This window comes from Lissotriton vulgaris, unplaced genomic scaffold (assembly GCF_964263255.1).
Source record: "Lissotriton vulgaris unplaced genomic scaffold, aLisVul1.2 SCAFFOLD_992, whole genome shotgun sequence".
In the NCBI taxonomy this organism is placed as follows: Eukaryota; Metazoa; Chordata; class Amphibia; order Caudata; family Salamandridae; genus Lissotriton; species Lissotriton vulgaris.
In genome coordinates, this window is record NW_028244637.1 from 86668 (window position 1) to 99987 (window position 13320).

Below are 13320 nucleotides of genomic sequence, written 5' to 3' on the forward strand. Positions count from 1 at the left end.
TCTCCCAAAAGACCCAATACCACAGCACACATCCCGTTGGGATCTATCCAAGTCTTCAAAACCTGAAAGTGAGGCATCTTCCTGATCTAAATTTCCACGCCCGGGAGGCTGTGGTAAACCACATGAGTCACTGTAGTATAAGCCCCTCGCCTTACGGAGCGGCATTGGGTAAACAACAAGTGGGTCTCCTGGATGAAGACTATGTCAGATTTTAAGAGTCTGATAACTTTTTCAATCAGGACTTGCTTGACCTTTTTGCCTAGCCCATTGACATTTCAGGTCATTATGGAATGTCTGTGTTCTCCGACATATTAACTTGTGACATGACTGCACTGTGCAACATCAACCAAGGCTTAGTAATATATGTGGCAGCTGGACAGTGTCTGCTTCCCATCCCACTCATCAAACATCAACCAAACAACCACATATAAACACCCAGTGAGACCTCTCTGCACCCCAACTCCCTGCCCCTCTCAAGTATAAGCCCATATTTCAAAAAGACTACTACTTCGCAGGCAGGGTCTAGGAGGTCTGTAGCTCACCTCACCCAGCACAATCCCAACAATTATCACAAATGTCAAAAAACAAAAAATCACACTACACACTCCCACACCAAAATGATCACCCGAGAACAAGAATAAAAGAGAAAAACACTCACACTGAACGTGAGTTCCACATTCACTCTCCTTGTGCACCAGATACACCCAGACACACTACACACATAACTCACTAACCACATCTACATTCTAACCAGAACAGCTCCAGGAGACCAATCAAAGTTCCCCTAGAACACCCCATCAGACCCTAACAACATCAAGAAGTCACAGGATCACACAGATCGCTGTGCACCAGTGCAGGGTAAGATGTAGCTATGTCCGTGCATCTGCCTAGTTCATCCTCCATCATCTGCCAAGTAATCCCAACGTCACAATCAGACAAAGAATGCTGACTCCCCTATAAAGCATCCTTCCCTCTGAGTCTGACAATTGCTCACCTCCAACTCAACCACCAGCAACCCCTGCAAGGGCCTGCCTCCTTCTGTATCGAAGTCTAGAGTTTTGATCTGGCCCCTAGTCTTCCACATCCAGCCTACTCACAAGACTGTTCCTGTGAAGGCCGGAGTCGTGGCCTCTCCTCGAGCTAGTGCCAGGCGTTCTCTGGTAGGAGGAAGAAGTGGGCCTTGTCCTTTAATAGCACCATCAATTTAGCAGGTACGAGCAGCATGTATTCCAGCTGCAGGGACAGGAGCTTGGCCTTCACCGCCTTGAATATCCTCCTCAGCTTCTGTACCTCACAGGAGTAGTCACTAGTCAGGGAATAACATGATGGTGGAGGAGTCATATTCGATCTCACTCTTCTGCCTTGCCCCCTAAAGATCCCATCCTGGTCCTCAAAATTCAGAAAGAGTGCAATTATCAGGTGTGGAGGAGCACCTGGTAGCGGCCGAGCAGCAAGCACTCTATGTGCTCGGTCAATGATGAAACAAGTGGAAATTTATCAGCTGTGAAAGTAGAGAAGAGCCACTGCCCCAGGAAGTTAAGCACACAAGACCCCTCAGCCCCTTCAGGGGATTCCACCAGTCTGAGGTGTTGTGCCATGCCCAGTTTTCCACATCAGTAACACTCCACAGTAGTGACTGCCTTCATCTCCATCAGGACCTTCCAATGGGAGTGTGTGGTGTCTTTCAACTCAGACACACTATCCGTTGCGGCCGTCACAGGGTCTGCAACGTTTCGGACATCTTGCTTCAGAAGCGACACTTCAGAGGGGGCTTCATCGATACTGGATTCTAATACTGTTCTGGATGTTTGCATCACCGGTAAGAAGAGTACAATATCCAGCAAGGAAGAAGCCACATGTACGTCAGGAGGTGGCTCAACTGCCTTGGTATATCTTGATTTTACTCAAGTGAGGCTGTTTAGGGTCTTTATCCTTCACCATCCTAAAGAGGGCACAGATGCAGCACACACTGTGACAGCACCACCTTTGCTATGTAGGACATGAGGTGGAAAGTGAAGAGAGGGTAGTAAATTATTGTCTTACACTGAGCCAACTCCTGGTCATGTGATGACAGGCAGGTTCAGAAACCAGAAAGAGTTTGGAACCTCTTCACCAGCAGCAAGTAGGACAATGGAAAGGATGATCAGGGCAATCTTTGCACTGCTAACAACTGCATCCCCCAGTATGCCCCTGGATTGAGGGCTGCAGCGAGCCAGGAATAAAGAGGGGGAGGGGCAAGGCCAGGTAGGGAGTCTCTACACTCCAAAGCTGTCTCCCTGCAAATACTCCACCAGGGCCCAGTCCAAACAGTTGCTCCTCAGAGGGGGAGTGAGAAATCAGCTCAGCTGAGGGGAACCCAAAGCATTCAAAATAATTCCCTCAGGGCCAAATGAAGAATGGCAGAATACAGGAAGGGAACAGATAATCCCACCTCTTCAAGTGTTGTGGCTCCAATTCATCATGCACTCATCAGCTGTGCAGTCTGTGTATTCCCTATAGCCAGATCTCTCAGCAGAACACTCAAAAACAGTCAGGGAAGGTCCTAGTAGCCAGGTGCGCAGACATGGCATTCAGCGCATCGGCTCCCAAGGAAGACAACACCCTCAAAGTCAGATCGGTAGGGGGCCCAGTGCCCCACTTGTATTGCCAGGTCTGACCACTTCCAGGAGGGGATTCAATGCGAAAAAATCAGAGAGTGTCCCCCAGGGCCCAGTCTGATAGAGTCCCACAATGATCCCCACCCAGCGCACCGCTTTCTGTTAGGCATTGGATGGTCCTCAGCACCAGACGGCCTGCCACTCACTCTCTCCCTCAAGGGCCAGTCTCAAATCTGTGTCTCTCAGTGCACTCCCAGCACTGCCCACAGGTCCAGGGAATTGGCAGCATGCACAGCACCGAGGTCGAGGATACAATCACAGGATCAGCCACAAGTCCACTGGGTGTGCCGAGCGGTCGGCATGCCATTGTGGCCACACCGACCCCCTCTGCGCCGCTCCTCTTGCAGGGCATGGGCCCTGCATCCAATCCCACAACCACAAACTCACTCCACCAATTGGCAACTCCCCTACACTGCGTAGACACCAATGTGTGTCTTGATTGGCGGTTAGGAAGGTGGGGCTGGAGGCAACAGGGGAGTCCCCTGCAGACTAGGTACTCTGATCACTGGGCTCCCTAAGCAGTCCTCCTGTGTTGAAGGGAATACCAATAATCTGTTACTGCCGGACTAGAGGACGGTCATCTGCCATTTTGCTGAATGGGATACCAGTTCTCACTGGAATCATCGTGCAGCAGGGGAATGCCAGGATCTCTGGGGGCAACATCAAAGCTGCAGAAAGCAATTCCCACCACACTGGTCATGATAGGCTAGATGCAGGTGGCCAGTGGGTCCCCGGGCCTTAGAATTATAGCAGGATTTGGTTATGCACAGCTGAAGTTCTGCGCAGGTATGTCTAACCCACCATCTTGCTGGCCATGCCATTGCTGAGCACATTCAGAATGTTATGCAGTACTCCCAGCATAACAGTGTGTCGGCTACAAGACAACGCAAAGCGGGAGTGTAAGTCATCCATAAGGTTGTGCTTAAAGATTTCTTAAATATCCATTGATGTATTTATCTATTTTTGATTTTCACACTCAGATTGCCATTAAATGGAATCTTTTTTGTGTCAAGGTGAAAAACATATGGGCCTGAAAAACTATGGTAGCCAATAAATCTGTGATCAAAATATTGAGAAACTTATAAACAAGCATTGGTTTCCTAATCTTAACTTCACATCTAGGGGGCATATTTAAAAGTGGACTGCACCACTGGAACATCACTATTTTTTGATGTTCCAGTGGCGCAATGCCCTGCACCATATTCATAAAGGGGCATTAAGCCACTTTTGGTGGCTTGATGCCACTTCATAAATATAGTTCCCTTTCATGCAGGTCCCTGTGTGAAAGTGGTGTGCATTGGGTGTCCTAATGGCATTCTATTCTATTCTATTCTATTCTATTCTATTCTATTCTATTCTATTCTATGTTTGGTGAAGCGCAACAGCTACCCCAGCAAAGGGGCGTCCCGGCGCTGAGAGACAAACACACACCTTGCTGAGCGGGGGAGGGAGGAAGTGAAGAGAAAACTCTAGGTGATAGGGAAGAGAAGGGTCTTGATTGCCTTACGAAAGACAGAGAGAGAGTCTATGGAGCGTATGCTGAGAGGAAGATCGTTCCAAAGTTTGGGACCGAGGACGCCAAAGGAGCGGCCTCCAGTACGGCAGCGCTTTGTTCTGGGTACTTTCAGAAGAAGTAGGTTGGAGGAGCGTAGTTCACGCCCAGGGACATAGGGGCAGGCCAGGTTTCGTAGCAGAGGGGGGGTTCCCTGTTTGGCAATTTTAAAGATCGTAATGAGAGCTTTAAATTTGACTCGTTGTTCCACAGGCAGCCAGTGGAGTTTGCGGATGGTGACTCTGGCTGAGCACCTGCGTGGAAGGCCGACTAGTATTCTAGCTGCCGCATTCTGGACTCGTTGGAACCTAGCCGTTTCTGCTTTGTTTGCTCCCAGGAGGAGGACGTTCGCATAGTCAAGGCGTGACAAGATGGTTGCTTGGACAATTAGCTGTCGAACCTTAGGATCAAAGAATCCGAGTATAGGCCTAAGGTTTCTTAGGAGACCTATACAGGTGGCTGCCACCTTTTTTGTGTGTGATTGGAAGCTGAGGTTGGCATCCATCCAAACTCCCAAATTTTTTACACAGTTTTTAGGGAGTGGGGTGGTGCCAAGGGATGACGGCCATCAGTGCTCGTTCCATAGGCTGGTGTTTCTGCCAAGGAGGAGCACCTCGGTTTTTCCGGCGTTAAGTTGGAGGAAGTTATCCGTCATCCATTGTGCCACTGCTGCCATGCCCTCTCTGAACTTGGTTGCCGCGGTGGACGGGCTTTCCGTGAGGGTGACGACCAGCTGGGTGTCGTCGGCGTACGACACCAGCGTGAGCCCCCACTTTTTGGCCACATCCGCAAGCGGCTGGACATACAGGTTGAAGAGGGAGGGGCTCAACGCTGAACCCTGGGGGACTCCTTGTGCTATAGGATGGGACTTTGAGAGAAATGGGGGAGCTGATACCTTAAAGGATCTGTCCTTAAGAAAGGAGTGGAACCAGGCGAGCGCGAGGCCAGACACACCGGCCCTCTCCAGACGTTTCAGAAGGATGTCATGAGATACCGTGTCAAAGGCTGCGCTGAGATCTAAAAGGACCAGTGCAGCACTTTGACTTATAAGGAAATAACAGAGCCTGGAGTTGTGGCATATTTTGCAGTGCCACGCTCTGCCTTTTCCAATATGCATAGATGCACCGTATTTACAACAATACGGTGCACCCCTGTGTTTTCCATAGCCCTGGTGGAAAAAATAGCTGTCTAGTGCAAACACAGTCACTCTTGTGCCATAGTGAGATGGTGCCTGTGTTGCAGGGAATTATTGTTTATGTGCTGGAAGGTGTCACTTCCCGCACATAAACAATCAGTAATGGTGATTTGCTACTTCTATGTGTGCTGCACAATGTAGCACGCATAAGAAAAGTAAAACATATTTGCAAAGCAATAGGTCTCCCATTCACGCAAGTATGAACTGTTGGCATTGTAAATGACAAGGCCTTTTATTTATGTTTTGGGTTATAAAACATCAATAAAAGGCATTGTCATTTACAATACTAATAACTTGAACTCTCAAATGCGAGACCTAATGCATTGCAATAAAGGGTTGTGGTATTGTTTTTGGTACTGGTGGTGGTGGTGTTGGTGGTGGTATTTGTGGTGGTATTGTTGGTGGTGGTATTGGTGGTGGTATTAGTGGTGGTGTTGGTGGTATTGGTGTATTGGTGGTGGTGGTGGGATTAGTATTGGTGGTGGTGGTATTGGTATTGGTGGTCTTGGTATTGGTGGTGGTGGTATTGGTGGTGGTGGTGGTATTGGTGATGGTGGTGGTATTGATGATGGTGGTGGTATTGGTGGCGTTGGTGGTATTGGTGGTGGTGTTATTGGCGTTGGTGGTATTGGCGGTGTTGGTATTGGTGGTGGTATTAGTGGTGGTGGTATTGGTGGTGGTAGATTGGTGGTATTGGTGGTGGTTTTGGTCATGGTGGTATTGGTGGTGGTATTGACAGTGTTATTGATGGTGGTGGTTGTGGTATCAATGGTGGTGTTGGTGGTGGCGATATTAGTGGTGGTGGTAGTGGGATTTGTGGTGTTGAAGGTGGTGGTGTTAGGGGTGGTATTGTCGGTGGTGGTGTTGGTGGTGGTATTATCGGGGGTGGTGTTGGTGGTACTGGTGGTGGTGGTGTTATTAAAATAGGCTTTTGAAAACAAAGTGTCAGGTGGCTTTAGTACAGATGACATGTAACACAGATGTGCTGTTCTCAGCTTCAGCCCATTAGCACAGGATTATGTACTAACTGGAATTCACATGAAATCGGGGGTGGCCATGCTGCTTAAAAAAATACAAGTGGTTTCAGATGAAGCAGCACATGTTTAACCTGCAGTAGGAGAAACTCAATAAAGTAAATAGTGCTTACAGACTAAATAACAGGTCCCGTGTAACAACCGAAGTAAAAGGGCCAGTCACCATGGGAGGGTACAAATGAAGGCAAGGCGTTCAAAGGAGGGAATAACAACCCTATTAACAAATCCGAAGGCAGCATTTATGAAAGACAATGACACAAGCCAATGAAAAATATGGGAGGAGAGTGGGTGAGGCTTCTCTCCCATACTCAACTACAGCAGTCTCGCAGAGCGAGCAACGCATGCACGCTGCTGCTAGGCCCAACCTAACAACAAGGAGAAATTAAAGTATTTTCTTTGTTGCGCCATTCCAACGCCTGCTATTACATGGAGTTATTTTTTTTACGCTACCTCAGATTTACACCTTCTCTGGGGTAACATCAAAAAGCAATGGGTTTTGGGGTGGAACACCCAAAGTAACACTCATTACATGCCCCTGTCACGCCGATACCAGTGTGAAAATGTACCATATTTACAAATTGTTTAATACCAGTTGGCAACTATGGTGCAGGGCATTGTGCCAAAGAAACTTTAAAGTTTGGGTGGCGCAATACTCTTGTAAATATGCTCCTCAGTGTTTCATTAAAGTCTAATATGAGAGATGAGCACAGTAAACCTATACTCAACTGGTATTTTGGGAAACGCATAACAGTAGGCCACTTGTTAAATGCTTGGGGGAAGATTTACAGCCCCTTGCGCCACATTTGCGTCCCTTTTCCCATGTTAAAAATGACGCAAAAGTGGCGCAAGGGGCTTGTAAATATCCCCCTTGGTATTCAAGAAGAAATATCTGAACCACGATTCATCTCGTTATATTAATTAAACAAGTTGGAGCAATTAAGTCCTTGATAAAGCAGGTCCTGCTTTAAGCCAGAATAGACATGACAGGAATATCCACCTTCGGAGAAGGTGTGATTTCCCGAGCCAGAACCGGCTACTGTAAGAGAAGTTTCATTAACCAGAGAATGAACAGAAATACGGAAATCACGCCAGCAAAGGTTGTTTTGCATGAATAAATCCTTTTCACAGAAACGTTTAAGATTGATTGCAAATGTGCTCGCTGGAGGTGCGCTTCCATGCAATATCAACTAAGGTTAGACACCGCTATAATGGAACTGTCTATGCAGGCTCCGTGCCCCTTCAGTCATGTTTGAACCTCCGTTACAGGAACAAATGAGCACAGGGCGGGTGCGCTTAACTACTTCAAACGTGATGTTTCCACACATTCACCCTTCAGTTTAAGCCGAAGCGTCCACCTGCCTGAACAGATTTTCTTTAGTTAGGGTAAAGCCGGCTTTTAACCGGAGACATGTTCTTTTTGCGTGTTTTCATCTGTACTCCATCAATCAGAGTTCACGCATGGAGTGTATATATGCCTTCACCGGGTCTTGTGATTGATGGTGGAGAATTAAAGTGTATTACGGAAAAAATGAAGAGACTGAAGTCAACCAGTTCAAGGAGTCATGCATTTGATCAAATTGTAATGTGTCTCATCTTAGGTTATGTTTAGGGAGATTCTAAAGCGCACAACCCTTACAGGTTCTTGGCGCTAATCAAACCCATGTGTAACTGAAAGGAATTACCTCCTCGTCCGTCTTCCCGTCCCATTTCTTAACAGTGAGCAGCAGCTCGCTTGTGCCTCAGAAACCCTGGGGCAGATTTATGTTAACTGGCGCATCACCAGGGATGCGCCAGTTAACATGCGCCACAGTGCGCCACAGCTCCGCCACCCATGGTGCGCCGCATTTATAATGCGGCGCACCATGATGCAAAAACGGCACAGATGCGTGACGCATCTGTGCCGGAAATGTGGCGCATTGCTGGAGTTGCGTCGCAAGCGCGACGCAGCTCCAGCAAGGCTCGGGGGTACACCATGTGCACAATGCTGCGTCAAGACCTACGCCTGCTTCAAGCAGGCGCAGTGTTTTGACGCAGCATTGCCCTGAAAGTTACTGAGTGAAATCTCATAGATTTCACTCAGCTTCTTTCAGGAGGCATTCCTGCGCAGGAACGCCCCCCCCTGCGCGGGAACACCTCCTTATGGCGCAGTGCTTTACAACGTGACGCATCTCCTAGATGCGTCACGTTGTAAATAGGGCGCATTGTTTGCGCCGCAGTTGCGTCAAATAAAGTGACGCAATTGCAGCGCAAAGAGGCGCAACGGCCTCGAAAATCTGCTCCCCTATACCTAGCAGAGCTGTAACACTTCCCCCAATATGCCCCACCTAGTTGGTATGCATAAAGGGGGAAGTGCGTCACAAAGACATCATGTTCATTTTTTTCTGCCTTCAGTTCCATGTGCTTAGCAGAGCGGGAGGTCGGGTAAGTCTTTTGTTTACTTATGTTATTCTTGGTGGCCTGCTCTAACGGGTGCTTTTCTTCCTTGTTTGCCTTTGTGGCAGTAGAGTTCTGGGGTGAAGGCCTTGCTGAACACAGACATGGGCACACAGGATATGTAGTTGGTGGCCAGATACATACTGATCCCAATCAAAGAGGATCGAAACGCCGTCGACTCTGCAGCGCAATACTAGGCGCATTCTCTACCGTGGCTCAATACAAATGACAAATTACCTTATACAGTGATGTCATTTTGTCCCCATTCTCGAGCCACCCACTGTATATTATTTGCACTACTGTTCACTGTGCGCCGTCCACGCTGTTCACCTTATCACTTGCGTCGCCACGTTCTTCACTTACACGTTCTTGAGCACCAAGTGCATTTTGGTTGTCACATGCCTAAAATTGGTCTCCTGGAATATAGCCGGGCTAAAAAACAAGATGCTTACTCCCGAGTGGGCCATCTTTATGGCAGCATATGACATCTGCCTGATGCAAGAGACCTGGGCACTAGAAGAGAGCACGAGTGCGACCTTTGCAACATTTGACACCTTGGCAGTATTCACAGATAGAGGACGCCCGTTGGGCGGGCTATCAATTTGGATAGGAACTCACCTAGGAATTGAAGCAACCAAAATTCAAACAAATTCCCTGGACATCCAGTGTGTCTTAATAGAACCCACAAGCCAAACCAGAGTAGCAATAATAAACACCTATTCGAGGCCACCTAGGAATGGCCAGGAATCGGCTACAATTAGAGCCCTGAATTCTTTCATACAAGGGCTAGACCCATCAATTTCAATAATCCTCGGCTGAGATTTTAACTGCCAATTTGAACCTCTGGGTAGTTTAGAAATGGGTGACCAAGACAAGTTAGATGCACTATGGCATATCCCGGACCCGAATATTGCCCCTGTCAGGGCATGGACACCTCTTGTGCTCCAAATAAAATGTTTCTCCCTTGCGACATCCCTGCGGGCGTGCAATGGGAGTCTGGACCCCGACCGTCCAGCAATGGCAACTTTTAATCAGGCAAATAAAACAACCATCATCGACTATCTAATGGTGGATGCTAAAAATTGGGACAAGCTAAAAGAATTTAGGGTCATCCAAAGACAGGATAGTGACCACAATGCCCTGGTAGTAACTTTTAAACCAGGGTCATTTGGATTAAACACCCCTGGCCATATACCTGCCACGATGATACTTCCTCTAATGCTGACTAATAACACAAGGAGGGTTAAGTGGCCCCACCTTCTAGAGTCAACCACGAAGCTTGCCAAAATCTATCAACTCGCTATCCCTTTTATAGAGCAGATGGGTGACTCGCCTGGTTGGCAGCAGGCACTAGATACGCACAAACAGCTAGTTGAGGTACTAGGGGACGTGTTCTACCCCATAAGCAGAATTAAGAAGCATGTTCCTAAAACACACCCCTGGTTTAATGATGCATGCAGGAACTCAAAAAAGGAGCTCCTTGCGGCAATCAAGGTAAAAGATAGAGAGAACATCAGGGCAGCTAGACTGACTTATAAAAAGGAACTGACTAGGGGTAAAAGAGAGTGGGAAGAAGACAGGTGGGTAGAACTCAGAGGTGCCCTTGTGACAAAAGATGCCAAATTATTCTGGGCACTAGTAAATTCCGGTGCAAAAGATGGCGAGGGGATTTCTCTACCAAATATCCCCCCCCCCAGTGTGGGAGGCGCATTTCTCTGCACTTTACACTAGCCCTGTGACCAGCTATACTGACCATTTAGATAGGTCTGGGATGCTAGAGTCAGAAGGCCCCTCCTGGATCTCTCCTGCCAGAGACCCCCCGCACGAGTGTCGACTGCGGGGGGGCCTCGGGCGTGGGACACCAGAAAGATCTTGGGGGCATTGAGACGAGGATGGCACCCAGAAGTGGCAAGAGTGTTTCAGCCAAGGAGGTGGAGACTGCAATTATTAAACAACTCCCTAACAAAGCACCAGGTCTCAATAGGCTACCAGGTGACCTTTTCCGTTCTCAGCCAAAGATCTGGGCTCCTTACCTAACCGTATTATTTAATGCAGTCCTGTTGGGGGCAAAGATACCTGACACCTGGGCGGGGGCCGAGATCGTCCCCATTTTTAAGAAGGGGTGTCCTTTGGAGCCGTCAAATTATATACCGATCAGTCTCTTGGATACTTGCCAGAAACTGATGGGCCGGATATTCCTGGATAGAATACTGGGATGGGCGGAGGAGAATGAAGTAATGACTACCCTTCAGGCCGGCCTTAGAACAGGGATCTCGACCACGGACCAACTCTTTAGGCTGCAGGTTCTCTTCTGGAAGACCGTAAGTGTCGAGGGTGGCAGCCTCTACCTGGTCTTCGTGGACCTGCGGGCCGCCTTCGATCTTGTGCCGAGGGAGAGTCTATGGAGGGTCTTAAAAGATCTTGGCCTTCCTCCCTATCTATTGGAGGCCTTGAAGCGGTTTCATGCAGGGAACTATGCCCGGGTGAGGTGCGGGAAGAACGGGGAATTATCGCACGTTTCCCTGTAACTAGAGGCGTACGCCAGGGCTGCGCCCTGGCTCCTACGCTCTTTAGTCTCTATATAAATGGTCTGGTGGGGGAACTAGATAGAGTCAGGGACAGCGATGCCCCTAGGTTGGTGTCAGGTCGGGTGCCTGCTCTGATGTTCGCAGACGACACCTTACTGTTGTCGCGAACATCAACATGCATCCAGCGGGTTTTGGACGGCTTTGTTTTATTCTGCGCCTCGCGGGGACTTGAGATCAATTTAGAGAAAACAAAATTTATGATCTTCGGTCTCCCGAAACACACCCGCCCTAGCCCTACATTAAATGGTACCCCGCTCGAAAGGGTGAGAACTTTTGTATACCTGGGGGTCACTTTGACTGAGGACTTTGGTTGGGGCCCTCAGGTAGCCAAATCTACCCTAAAGCTCTCGCAGATATTAGGGGGCATAGGTAATTTCCAGAGGACAACGCAATTTAAGCCAGTCTCCCCTGCGCTTGAAATTTACAGTGTTCAAGTTAGACCTGCTGTAACTTATGGTGCGGAACTTTGGGGACATTCGAGTATAGCAAGTCTTCTCAGGGTTGAACGGGCCTTTATGAGGAATTTGATTGGTCTACCCCAAAGCGCCCCCTTCATACCCTTGAGATTTGACCTAGGTGTGGAACCCATCTCTGAACTACTAACGGCCCGACCACTCCTGTACTGGAGAAGGCTCTGGACAGTACCTGAGCTCGCGGATTACAGAGCTGAGTTCACTGCTGTCTGGGGGTCGTTGAAGAGCAAGAAAATACCTTGGTTGCTCCACATAAAAACTATTGCCTATCAAATTGGAATGCCCCAAATATGGGAGACCCCGGCAGAGAGTTGCCCAGTGGTGCAGAGAACTGAGCTGCTGGCCTCTTTGAGGCACTATAACACAAGTTTGCTGCATCGCTCGCCAAGAATGGGCAGGTTATCTTCGGAATTTCTACAAGTAAAATTTGTGCCCAGGAGGGAGGAATTTCTGGACTTTATAGAACCCCCCCATGCAAGAAAACTATACACACAATTAAGGCATGGTTGCCTGCCAATTGGGACATTGACCTGCAAATGGACAGGCCAATAGGAGGGAATCTGCCCTGTCTGCAACAATAGTAAAGAATCCGGATACTTGCACATATATCTCTACGTGTATATATCTTCACGCACTAATAACGATCGTGAACGATAGTCTTTCCTTAATGTTCACACACACGTGATTGATCACATGACTCCGGACCATTTCCGTGAATATGTTTTTCGAATTTAAGAACGCCGGTAACTTCTTCAGTCCTGCCGGCGAGATTTGAAACACGAACTTCGGTAAAGACGTGAGACGCATGAACGCAGGTTAGTCTCCATTTCGCACTCTAAACACAACGTGCCTTGTTGTGAACTGCTATAAGCCTGACCGCATAGTGCTAACGAGTGCCCAATATTTTCTCCCGTTTTTTTAGATTAACGCCACAACGTTCACCAGGCATGTAAGTGAACATTTATTCTTTTCTGATAGCGTATTTTTTCTTTGTACCCAAACCACAAGCCCAGTCTTACTTTTCTACCATACTACCACATTCTCCATTATGACAGACATGTAAATACTTTGGTTGAATTAATCACAATACTGTTTGCTATGACATCGACATAGAGACTGTATAGACTTATTTCCATGTTTAGTTTATTATTGATCCTAATGTCCATTTACATTATTCTTTGTAGTGTCAATCCCTGATGAAGGGCATACCATCTGAATGCCCGAAATGCATTGGATATGCTTTTCGATATTGCCTGATGCATGAATGATCAAAAACGATAAAAATTGATAAACAATGATGATGAATACTAAATAAAGAAGATACTAAGAAAACAGTTTGAAAGTGGTTTCTTTATCAAAGGAAACACGAACCAGTGTGTGCCGATAAG